Here is a 10,575-nt window from a genome sequence, read left to right on the forward strand (position 1 = left end):
AGTTGGTAAACAGCGTCATGGTGCTTTAGCGCCACCAGCTGGTCTGGAGTAAATCTACACACGTCAATCACACTTACCCAAATTTTCTGTCTTTCTCAGAAATTCGATTGAATACAGATTTGTGGATTGATTCATTCCTCATAATATTGTTTACTGTGTTTTGCAATGTTCACTGTGTCTCCAGTATTTAAACAATAAGAAATTTTATTTGCTTATATGCTAACATACAAAAGATTAAAAATATATGAGGGGCTAAAAGAAACTTCAGGTATGTAAAAACGATTGTTAGAAATTATATGACCTATACACCAAAACTAACAACAATGTTCAGATTTAACTTAAATGCAGGGAAATTATAAAATTATACTAATGTGCCAAGAAAACACTAAAATGAACAAAAAAAGAGAATAAAATAAACCTCAAAGCAAACAGTTGTGAAAATCATCTTTAAAGAAAATAATACCAATATAAAACTTTAATTAAAAATTAAAAGGGCATTAATTGTGAAATCATCATAAAAATCTAATAGCATAACAAATCATAAAAACAAATTTCCCTCAATGATTAAATCAAAATGTTTAAAAAATGTGTAAAAGTCAGATGAAACATAACAAGAGCAAAGAAACACGACTTGAAGTTCAATATATTCCTGTGACTTTCTATTTATGTTTTACAGCTGATGTGAAGTTCCTCCTCTTCAGTTCCTCTGCACTTCCCAAACACAGCCAGCAGGTGTCTCCCGTCTTCCTTCTTCTGACTCAATGAGAGAGAGGCAGAGAGAGAGAGAGCAAAACCAGACTTTTCTGTTTTGAAACCCCTTGGTCTTCCTGAACCAAAAAGGTGTCTGGAATATACTTTCATTTGATGTTACTTCATATTTCTATTGAGTCCATTTATCTAAAAGAAAACCTTCAAAAACGTTATAAACAAAATATCAAATCCATTGTTCCAACTTTCTGTCTGGTTAGTCTTTCCAAGAAAACCTGGAAGTTTCTGACTTGATGATCAAATGTTTGTCACCAACTGCTTTAGTGAGTCTGGAGAAGAAAGTTCATCTGATGGGATTTTCTGCTGCTCTAGTCTGGACATTCAAACAAACATTTCATTTTCATTAGAAACATTTTCTAACAGAAATAGTTTCTACTTTATTGAATAAACTGTGGTTTTGAATCAAAGCAGAGACATAAAGATTTTTTGTTTTCAGTCAACAACAATCTTTAGATGTTCTTCATGTTCAAAATCCCGACTGAGGTCTTTCTTATCAGGTTTGTGGTTTAGAACATCCACTTTTAAGAAGGTCTTAAACACAGCAAATGATTTTAGACAAATTTTCTACCTAACTTTATTGTTCTTGCTGTGGTAACAAACAGCCTCATTGGTCAAACAGACTGAGGAGGAGGAGGAGTCTTCATCAGTCTGAGAGGAGGCTCTCCAATAATTAGAAGATGAAGCAGAATCCGTCCATTCCAGGGAGATGAGGGAAAAAGCAGTCAAAGCTGCAGGAAGAAACATCTGGATGATCATGAAGATGAGGAAGATGATCTTCAAGCTGAGGAGGGGCTGAAGAAAAGTTCTGCCTCCATGGTTCTGCTTTAATTGACTTCTTCTGCAGATTTGAAGCTTTTTCCTGGAGTCATAGAGTAGCAGAGAATGGAGGCTGATCTGCTGCTGTGTGTTTCTGTGTCCTGGTTAAACACTGTATGTTTGTCTAAAGAATAATAATAATGTATGCTGATGATAGTCAATGAGTTTTACATATCTGTTACGTGACATGTCATTCATAATGTTTACTAAAATGATTTAAGAATCTTTTCTGAGGATAATCAATAAGCACTCCATTGTATTACTAGATAAATAATCTGATCCTGATCTGATCAGGACTGGATTATAGTAACTATTTAAAATATCTGTATACAAAGAAATAACACAACAGGGGTCAGATTATAAATTTACTTATTCCTTCTCTTTTTCAAGCGACTAATCAAACTATTTGACTTTATTTTATATTCATTCTATTTAACAAAGTTGTTGTTCATCTTTTAGCACATCCTGTTAGGGGTCGCCACAGGGAAAAAACTTTCATCGATCCACACATTTGGTTTGGCAGAGAGTTTCATGGTGGATGCCCTTCCTAGTACAACCCTGTATTTTAACCGGGCCGGGGACCGGCACAGGGAGACCCAGACTACCCTGTGGCTCCATAGGTAGGAAACAGCTTGAAGGGTCTTGTCTAGGAACCCACACTGGATGAAGCTCATTGCACTGTAATGTGACGTGTGTGTTTACTGTAAACATTACTGCTAATACCTCTATTTATGATCATAAGTAATAACACTGTCTGTTAGATGGATTCATCTTATTTCATCGTTAATGTTTCCTTATTTTTGTAGTCAATGTATGACTGGATATGTAAAATGAGTTTCAAATATTTTTAACTGTTGGAATTGTATTATTTCATTATTTTCAGGATTTAAATAAACAATCAAAACAATAACTACAGCATCACAAACTGTACTTGTGTTGATGTTTCTTGTCTAAACACTCTGCTGTTCTTTCAGCTTCAATCGAAAAAAGAAAACCTGTCTGACTGGATCTGAGGACCAAATGACCGTTTTGTGATGCAAAGTTGAAGTTTCTGCTCATTTCGAGTTCATGTCAGAGTGACACACCAGAAAGAAAAGTGAAAGTATGAACATGGATATAAGATTTTCTAATGTGCATAGTTCATTTGTTAATTCTGTGTTAGTTTCTTCCCACCGAGCACAAGATATCTATTAGATAACTATGCAACTATTGTGGATGTCTACTGGATGTGTCAGACTATTTTGTTATTCTACTCAAGGTCTAAATCTAAATCTAATCTAAAATTGTTCAATCTTAGTACAGTTTTAAATTTCTATCTGCTACCTGAATTGTTATTTTAGGGCAGGAATCTGAATCCTTAAACTATAAATGTCACAAGAACGGGCAGACGGCTGGATCCAATTTAATCGGAGAGTTCTAAAGGGGCTCAATTTGCACCTTAGACATGTAGTGTCCTTGGTAGGGGGGGTGCTTGGACATCACTGCTAGCAAGCAGCAGATGTCCTCTTAGCCCCCTACCTGCCAATTTTAACTGCACTTTAGACATTTAGGGCCCCTTGGTTGGGAGGGTGAGGGGACATCCCTGTGAGTACTCAGGAGATGTCCCCTCAGTGCCCTACCCACCAATTTTAACTGCACCCCCTTAGTACACACACCCTTTCCTCCTCCAAATATACATTCCAACATATGCATACATACATGCACACACACACCCTCACAAACACACACGCATTTCGTGTGTGTTCCAAGGGGAACTGGGCTCTTGGCAATGGTGGCCGAGGGATCCCTGAGCTCTCTGGCAAGGCCAAGAGCCGGGGATCGCATCACACCTGAGCCGGGGGTGTCCGTGTCCCTGTGGTGTGGGTTCTGGTCCTTGCCCCTGAGTGCAGTTTCCAACTGTGGGTGAGCCTGGTCGGGCCATGTTTACAACATCTCTTGTGGACCCCCTCTTCTCCTGTGTGCCCTCCTCCTGGGCGGGGGCGGCTGGCCCCTGCCTTGCTCCTTCCTGGACCCACCGTGGGCCTGGTGGGTGGCTGCCTGGAGCGCGGAGCAGGTCTTCCTTGGGGGGTCCTGGCCCTTACTTGGGGTGGGGCGGGAGGATGCTCAGACCTCCTGTTTGGTGATGAGGCGCTTGTCTGGGGCTGCGGGTACTCTTCTCGGGTGGGGCCCGGCACTGGGCCGTCCTGGCGCAGTGGGCTGCTCTCCTGGTTGGACTGGGGCTGTGCTCTCTGTCCCTCCGTGCCTCCCTGCTCTCTGGGGGGCCCCGTGGCGGTCCTGCTGGCCCTGGCCTGGGTGGCAGATGTGGTCACCCAGGGGGCGGTTGTTCTCTGCTTACTGCCGAGTGGCTTTGCGGGGTTCTGGCTGCCGCACCTGCTGCGGCAGGGGTCTTGAAGTGGGGATGGCTGGGAACTCTCCCTCGTTCTTTTTACATTCCACCATCCATTTTAGAAGAACATAAACACTCACCTTTGCACAAACACTTTGCGTGATTGAATGAAATATTTCACACTGGTTGGTTTGAAGGCATAAGTATGCGTGTGTGAACACTATCGGTATTGTGTACATGTTGACATGTGGACAGTTTTGCAACCAACACAGGTGTGTTTATAACATTTGAGTGTGTGTGTGGACAGGCCCCGCCCCTTATAAATTTGTATTACATCTGAACCAGACCATATTGATAAACATCCAGCAACTTGTTGCTTTATGCTGCTTCTTGGTTTTAACCCCCCCCCCCCCCCCCCCCCCCCATAATCACTCTTCTACCCCCACTCTCTAACATCTCTCTGTCTTCTTCCCTCCTTTCCTTTTCCGTCCGGTCCAACACAAAAAATCTTCAAATGCGATTAAAATGAATAAAGTTTGGCCTCGATTACAAAAGGGGTTTATTCAGACATACCTCTGGTTTGTCAGAAGATTCATAACCCCTGTTGTTAAAGTAAAATATGTCCAACACAAGAGGCCTTCAGCTTTCATCTGATTCCCCAAAAAACGGGCCCAAGTCCAAGAAGATTGTTTTTCGAGGATGTGATTTTAATTGCATAGCTTAAAGAGAAGCTAAACCAAATGATTAATACTTTACCCAGATTTAGCACCAGTTCATAGCTTACACATTAGGGCTGCACGATATGAGGAAAACTTGCGATATGCGATATTAGTGATCAATATTGCGATAACGATAAATTTGCGGTAAATAAACAAATAGAAAAATAAACAAAAACATCATTCCCATTTCATTGCAACAGTTTAAAAATTATACTCCAAATGACCCTCATCGACATGGGGGACAAACGTCAGGGTGGCTAACCCTGGTCCTCAAGAGCCTCAACCCTGTCTGTTTTCCAATTCTCCCTAGACTGCTCGATAATGATAACCAAAATCAGGTGTGTTCAGTCAATCAGGATGTGAAATCACAGCAAGCTGGTTAAGGAGAGCTGGAAAACAGGCAGGGTTGAGGCTCTTCAGGACCAGGGTTAACATAATAGGCCTCCATCTGATTGGTCAACAATGGGAAGGCGTCCATCTGATTGGTCAAAGCATAAAGGGATTTATTTGATTCGTTAAATGCTTCAAGCTGCTAGAAGATTGTTTTAACACATTTTGGGTTTGCGATTTATTGCGATATTCGCTGTCTTTTGCGATATGCATATTGCAGAGCTGGATATTGCGATAACGATAAATTTGCGGTATATTGTGCAGGCCTATTACATATGCTATACTACAGTGACGTGCAGTGAGGTTTATGGCTGGTGAGACAATGACTCCTCTGGAGTCAGATTTACAATGAAAGAACTAATGAATGAATTCATCCAACAGCAGATAATAGCTTATAAAATACAAACAATAAAATATGTCCTACAGAGAATATTTATTTTATAGACATGGATAGAACACTCTTCTTGTGTATAAATTGTTCATATGTACTGTAAACAAATTAAAGTATACAGATGTGTTCAGTGCACATTTGACCCTCAGTAACCATTTTTGGTATTTTTCCAACTTCAAATTCTGGTTCTTCAATCAGTGTTATCAAATTTTGTCTGTGAATGATCATAAAAATAAAACAAATAATTTTATTTACATTTTTTACTCCCATTTTATTAAAAAAAAAAAACGTTGAAAAACACTTTTGGCCTTACTTTTTGAGTTTGTTCGCTGATCCTTCTCCACAAAAAGTTCTGTGATCTGTTTCAAAGTCTTCCTGATTTTCCTTTAGTTTATATGAGTTTCTCCCTCTCAATGGAGAAAGACGTGCTAAGTCTTTTTCTACGGCACCAGTGTAGCTACAAAGCAGCTGTCAGCTCAAGCCTGCCCCCTGCTGGTGAGGCTTAAAAAAAACTTTATTAACAAATATCGCACAGACAAAATACCAAACACAAAACTCCACACTGTGTGCAAAATACAATTTTCACGTCCGCCAGGAAAATGAACAAAAATTCAAAAAACCATATCAACGACTGCGTAAAACAGTTTAAGCAAAAAGAAAACAACAATAAGGAATCTGTTGAAGTTTCAAAAGAGACCATGTTTCAACTGTTCTGACAGCTTTTTTGTTTGTTGAGGATTTTATACTGTTTAAAAACAGTACCATTTCTTTCTGAAAAACATAAAATACTGTTTTTTTGTTGGCATATTAACACTTGAATATAAAGTATTTAGCCATAATTATAAGTAAATTAACTACATATAGTTTCTCTGCATCAAGTCTTCCTTGTGTAAAATCCTGGTGGTGAGGCATGCCTCACCTAAAGCCTTTTCTACGGGCCTACAGCAGAGTTTTCAGCGCACGTCTCTGTCAATATTGAGCCCTGCCGCCAGACATGAGGCACGGCGCGTCAGAGCTTCTCCCGGAGTTCCCGCCATCTGTGATCGCGCAAAACACTCAAACTCTGCGATTTTAACCTCAGAAACTGTGGAAAACATATTGAGTTGACTGAACATGTATATTTAACACAGATCAGTGGAAAATAATATTTACTTAATTTACCTTTTTCTATTTTATCACGATTGACAGGTGAGGCTGTGCCTCATTTTCCTCCCCTGACCGCATGTCACTGCTATACTATGAAGCACCATACTTTTGTAATTTCAGAGGACTAGCAAACTACAGTCTCTGGACTTGGGCCCTTCTTGAATTAAACGGGGGTGCTGCCATATTGGATAACAAGTGCTGCCATCTATGAGATAAAGCTAAACCTATGCAAGAGAGATCCAAGTCCAGGGATTTTGCACTTTAATTGTCAAGCAGAGTCAATACATTACAACAGACCTGGGACTTTTTTGCACATACTCAGATAGCTTATCCCATGAAGACCATAGAACATATAATATCTCTATTTTGAAAAATTGTGGACTTGGGCCCCTTTTGAACTAACCGTTTCAAATGCAGCAGGTTTATTAGCTCAGCTTAAAGTCCACAAAGCTAAATCAGGGTCAGGCAGGCAGGAGTCGATGACAGAGTAGAGATGGTTCCTTTTGGTGACCAGAGGGGGAGAGCTCTGACAATAAAATAGTTGTTTGAGTTAGTTTCTCACTGACAGAATAGGCGAAATCAGGGTGATCAAGAGCATTGAACTGCTTTTTTTTCCCAATAGAATTGATCCAGGGCCCACTCCCCTCACAACTATCCAGACAACATCGGACCATTCCAAATCCCCAACATGTCAGTATCAGCTGCCACCCCCCACCTACTTATCTACGTCTGTGCCATCACACATCCCCATGACAACATTAACCCCTCTCCCCGCCCCCCCGGGGGAGGATTATTGACTATTATTGATTACTGACTACCTTACCAACAGACCACAGTATGTGAGGTTCCAAGACTGTGTGACTGCTCAAGTAGTCTATAGCATTGGGGCTCCACAAGGGACAGTGCTCTCTCCTTTTCTTTTCACACTCTACACATCTGACTTCCACTGTGACTCAAACAGCTGCCATATCCAGAAGTTCTCCGATGACACAGCCATTGTTGGATGTGTGTCAGAGGGAAATGATAAGGAACATAAGAAAGTGATCAAGGACTTTGTGAACTGGTGTGAATCATCTTCACATCAATGCCACCAAAACAAAGGAGATGGTGGCTGACTTCCACAAAAAGGCTTCTCATTCTCCTCCAGTGGTCATTCAGGGACTGGAAATCGAGAGGATGGATGTGTACAAGTACCTGGGTGTTCACATCAACAACAAACTGGACTGGTCAGACAACACAAGGGTCCTGCACAAAAAGGGTCAGAGTCACCTTCTGAGGAGACTGAGGTCCCATGGTGTGTGTAGGCCACTACTCAAGACCTATGAAACTGTCATTGCATCAGCAACTTTCCATTAAGTGGTCTACTGGTGTGGAGGAAATAATGAAAGGGACAGAAAGAAACTGGACAAGCTGGTGAAAAGAGCTAGCTCTGTCCTGGGCTGTTCCCTGGACTCAGTGGACTCTGTAGCTGAGAGGAGGATGCTGACCAAGCTGTCCAGCATCCGGAACAACCCCTCTCACCCTCTGTATGAGACGGTGAGGACCATGAGTGGCTGGTTCCACCAAAGATTGCTGCACCCTCAGTGCAAAAAGGAACGATACGGGAGGTCCTTCGTCCCAACAGCAGTCAGGCTTTACAACAACAACACTGTCTAGAACAGCTGAAATCACTGCAGTTATTTTTCTACTTAACTTGTTATTTTTGACGTGCATTTTCACTTCCATTTTCTATTATAACAATTTTTTTCTTACTCAATTCTACTTTGTTTTTTTCCAACTCCTATATTTCTTGTTTTTGGTTGCTGTGACAACTGAATTTAACTCCAGGGATCAATAAAATCCTATCTTATCTTATCTTTTTCTCCAAGCAGAGACTCTTTCTTTGGCTGATGATGCAGCGGTATTACTTTTTTTATGGGCGTATAATCTCACAATGAAAATAGAAATGAGATAGACCCTCACGTGTTTACCGTAATTTCCGGACTATAAGCCACTACTTTTGTCATGCGCTTAAAGCCCTGCGGCTAATTCACTGACGTGGCTAATTTGTGGATTTATTTGGTGGCCGCCATGAACGTAATTTCAACCTCAGAGCTGGGGCTGAATGCATAATCCAACTCCAAGCAGCAAGTCATTTGGTTTTCAATACAACTCTATGCGGCCAAACAGCATGGACTTGACTTCAGGTCTTAGACACTTCAGTCATGGTTCAACAAAAAGAAACACGCATGCCCAGCCGCATCCCAGAATCCTTTGGTGCTATTAGACTCAACGTGCACGTGATCGCCACTACAATATGATGAAGCTTTCAAGTTAAAAGCAATCGTTAAAAGCAGCGTGAAAAAATCCACCATCACCAACGGGTTTGGAAAAGCCGGTCTGCTGCGCGACGGAGAGAACAGCGCATGCTCAGGAGTGAATTCACCTCAGAGTCATAGTGACACTAGCCCATCTATTAGCAGCTCCGTAATACGAGATAACGAGATGATCTTTTAAACGTACGTTTATAATTGTTATGGTTATTATGAAGCGCCTGTTGGCTCATTTTATTTTTAATCTGTGTGGTCAGTTCTTTTTGTGGCAGAACGAAGCCGGAAGTATGGTTAGGTGAAAGCTAACAGGCGCTAACAACATTTAGCCTGGATGAACATGAATCTATGCGGGAAATCCAGCAATCTGCAGCTCGGCCGCACGTAAATATGTGGGAATAACATCAGCCTTTTTGTCGGGACACGACTGGAAACACAAATCCACGCCCCAGAGCCGCCCTGTGAGCTGGAGACATGTTCTCCTGCTGCTCGTTCACATAGAGCTGCGGGACAGATGGCAGTCTGAAGGATCCCACACGTAACAACACATCCTCTCTCGCCCCTCATCCACAAACTGTTCAGTATTAAGTCCGATTGCTCTGCACCGACACGATTTGCTCCGTCCACCAGCAGCCGCGCGCAGTGACCGGGCCGCGCGCAGCGACCGGGCGTCGCGCCGCATGCATCGCGCTGAGGCGCGCTCTTTTCAGTCGCCGCTGCCTTATTTTACCGGTGTGTTTTTTCAATCAGCCCTGTTACTACCATAATGCTGCCGCGACACAAGCGGAAGGAAAGATGCTCTCCCGTTCGCCCCTCCCACCACCGCTGCTCCTTGCTTATTCTTTAAACACTGACAACAGTGTGGTTAGCCCCGCTTTAAGCCCCAAAGACTCATGGGAAATGGGGAATCGCAGATGTAAATTTCCACATCATAACTGAGGGATGTAATGTTGATTATATGGTTACTGTTTGTAATTGACCTCAATTGTCAATAAGCAAAAACAAACAAACAAAAAAAAACATAACTGTGGAACTTGTGAACAGGAGTGAGGTGCATGCTGTTTGGCACATATGGGTATCTTTAAATACATGAGCCGTCGTAATGCTGACTCCTCCCACAGTGAGGTTACAAGCTGCAGTCTGGGGGTCAGGACAGGCTGGCTGCGTTGCTTATTGCATGCGGCTTGTACACTGATACGGCTTACATATGCAAGGAGGAAGCTCAACACGTGAAAATGAGTGGGTGCAGCTTGTAATTGGGTGCGCTCTATAATCCGGAAATTACGGAACTTTGTTCATTTTCTCCAAGCAAAAACTTTTTTTGTTGATGAAGGCGTCATACGCCGTCATTAAAATCTCAGACTCCGTCTCACTGAAGTGTCGCGCTCTCTTTTTTTTCGACGCGTGACTCTGGAAATCGTCGATCTATTGAGAATTTCTTTTAAGTACTTGCTGTGCACGTGCATTAACCCAGGGTTACCAAGTCGAGCGTAAGTACGCTAACTCATATCCGGTCTTTTGGAACCGACATACCCAGAGTATGCAAGTTCAGGGGGGTATTCCAGGAAGCATTTTTAAACTCCCCTGACTTTAATCCTAATCTCTGGCTGATGGGCGTATACTCTTTATATAGACTCCATATCACAGGGCTGCACGGTGGCGGAGTGGTTAGCGCTCTTGCCTCACAGCAAGAAGGCCCTCAGTTCAAGT

Source organism: Oryzias latipes, chromosome 2 (assembly GCF_053564925.1).
Source record: "Oryzias latipes strain Hd-rR chromosome 2, Olatipes_Hd-rR_3.1".
Taxonomy (NCBI): domain Eukaryota; kingdom Metazoa; phylum Chordata; class Actinopteri; order Beloniformes; family Adrianichthyidae; genus Oryzias; species Oryzias latipes.